The 2745-nt window shown below is 43.4% G+C and overlaps 1 pseudogene; it reads left to right on the top strand.

The window, feature by feature from the left end:
• The first annotated feature begins 1070 nt into the window (after positions 1 to 1070).
• Positions 1071 to 1580, top strand: LOC121022679 (40S ribosomal protein S11-like; annotated as a pseudogene).
• The last annotated feature ends 1165 nt before the right edge of the window (positions 1581 to 2745 follow it).

The raw sequence follows: 2745 nt of genomic DNA on the forward strand, positions 1-2745 counted from the left end.
AAGAAAAAAAATTATTTTATAGAGAAGTGAAAACTTATCTTTACATAAACACCTGTATGTGGATACAAAGCATCTTTGTTCATCACCTCAAACAGGAACTACTTGACCTTCATTGGGTGAATGGTTCAGCAAACGATGGTATGCCCATACAAAGGAATACTAGTCAACAACGAAAAGGAGCAGACTATAGATACATGCATTACCTTGGATGGATCTTGGGAGCATTGTGCCAAGCGAGAAAAAAAGCCAATCCTGAAAGTTTGTGTGCTATACGATTCATCTTGACATGAACATTCAAATATGAAGAAGAGAATGCTGTATATAAAAATTCTCTGTATGGAAACCAATTTGACAATAAATTTCATATATTGAAAAAAAATAAAAAATAAATAAAAATTAAAAAAATAAAAATTCTCAAAGTGACACAGGTATAGCCAGATAGATCAGACTGGTGGCTGCTGGGCATTAGGATTGCGGTGGGGTGTGGCTATTTAGGGTTGAGGGAAGGAGTTTCTTTGTGGTGATGGAGCAGCCTTATCTTGTTCATGGTGACGGTCCCTCAAATCCACACGTGTGGCAGAATTTCACAGAACTGGACACCAAAAGAAAACTAAGTGTATGTAAAACCGGTGAAATCCACATTAGGTCATGTTCGAGTTAATAGTATTGTACTATTGTTGATTTTCTGGCTTTGGCCGTTTTCATTATGGCTGTGTAGGATATTATCATTGGGGGAAGCGAACACAGGAACCCTTGTTACTATTTCCACAAGTCCTCATGACTTATTAACTGTTCCATTTTTTTTAGTTTTTTTAATGTTTATTCATTTTTGAGAGACAGAGACAGAGTGTGAGTGGGGGAGGGGCAGAGACAGAGAGAGACTTAGAATCTGAAGCAGGCTCCAGTCTTCGAGCTGTCAGCACAGAGCCCGATGTGGGACTCGAACCTACAAACCGTGAAATCATGACCTGAGCCAAAGTCAGACACTTAGCCAACTGAGCCATGCAGGTGCCCCCCATTAACTGTTTAACATAAAACAGTATTCTCCCTTTTTTCAGGTGGCCGGGAAGATGGTGGACATTCGCACTGAGCGGGCCAACCAAAGGCAGCCAACCACCTTTCACAATAAGAAGAGGGTCCTTCTGGAGAAACTGGCAAGGAGAAGCTGCAAAATACTACAGAAACACGGGTCTGGGCTTCCAGATGCCCAAGGAAGCCACTGAGGGCGCTTACGTTGGCAAGAAATACCCCTTTCCTGGTCGTGTCTCCATGCAAGGGTGGATTCTCATCTGGGGTGGTGACAACGATACAGACACAGAGGGCCATTGTCATCCACCAAGACGGCCTCACTACATCCAAAAGTGCAACCACTTCAAGAGAAGCCACAAGAACGTGTCCCCCTGCTTCGGGGATGTCCAGGTTGGCGACGTGGTCACAGCGGGCTAGCGGCAGCCCTTGAGTAAGACTGAGCGCGTCGACGTACTCAAAGTCACACAGGCTGCTGGCCCCAAGAAGCCACTCCGGAAGTTCTGAGACGAGATGTCTGCTCACAGCCCCGGAGAAAATAAAGTCATTTTTCCCCTAAAAAAAGAAAATGAAGTGAAATAAAATAAAACACTATTAAAAACAAAAATTAAAAAAAAAAATTACAAATCTATGTCTCAATGGCCCTAGAGGTGGTGGAGGATTATTCAAATGAACCATAAGATGTGGTTCATCATCCCTCTGAACCATCCACAAAGCCACCATTAGTGATCAGGGGCTCAAGCACTAGCGGGTCCTGGAAGTCTCACCGACAAGAGCTAGTCATTGCTACCCCCATTGTAAACCATAAGAATAAAATAGAATCCAACATCTCTCTTAAGATAATGTCAATAACAGAATTGCCCAGGGGTTAAGAGTTATGGTGTCAGGATCCAGGAAAATCTGGGGTGATGCAGGCAAATCGACCAAACTGTGTGGCCTCAGGCAAGTTTATGTTCCTTGCTTCTCTGAAGGACTTAGTATTAATATAAAAATGAGGTGATTCAGGATCCTTTCAGATTTGAGCGACAGAAATCCCACACAAGCAGCTTGAGAGACAGGGCATGTAGCAGCTCACAGAACTGTAACGTTCAAGGAGTCTCTAGCTGCAGGAATGGCTGGATCTAGGTGCTCAGAGGGTGCTCTCAGGACTGTCTTATCGCTACTCTGAGTTCTTGTGTTTGTTTCATTGTTAGGCAAGACCTTACCTCATGGTAACAAAAGTAGCGCCAATGGCTCCAAGCCTCTCTCCTCTTAGCTCAGCAATCGTCATTGAAAAGAACATCCCTTTCTCAATAGTTATATCTAAAGTCCTACAATTAAGCCTTATCTCTGGTGTATATCACATTCTCACCCCCGTCAATCACTGACACCAGAGGCATGGAATACACTGATTGGTCAGACCCAAACCGTAGCCAGATTCCTTCCTTTCCAAGCAAGCCGAGAACACGGGGATACAGAACATGTCAGAAGCACACAGTGACTTTTTTTTTTTTTCTGGAAGAAAATCAATGTATCTTTAGCAGATAGAAGGAGGAATGGAAGCCAGGCTGGTAAAACCAACAGATGTCCAGCACAGAGGAAAATAGCATCATTATAAGGATAAAATATTACATGAGACAGCTCATGCAAACCACGTGGAAGGCGGCAGGTGTTTATGAGGAGATTAACAGAGAGGTTTCCTTTGTGCCACTGGTCACCGTTGCTGATGAGAAGAATCAG

The sequence above is a fragment of the Herpailurus yagouaroundi genome, unplaced genomic scaffold, assembly GCF_014898765.1.
Source record: "Herpailurus yagouaroundi ecotype Mexico unplaced genomic scaffold, PumYag 428, whole genome shotgun sequence".
In the NCBI taxonomy this organism is placed as follows: Eukaryota; Metazoa; Chordata; class Mammalia; order Carnivora; family Felidae; genus Herpailurus; species Herpailurus yagouaroundi.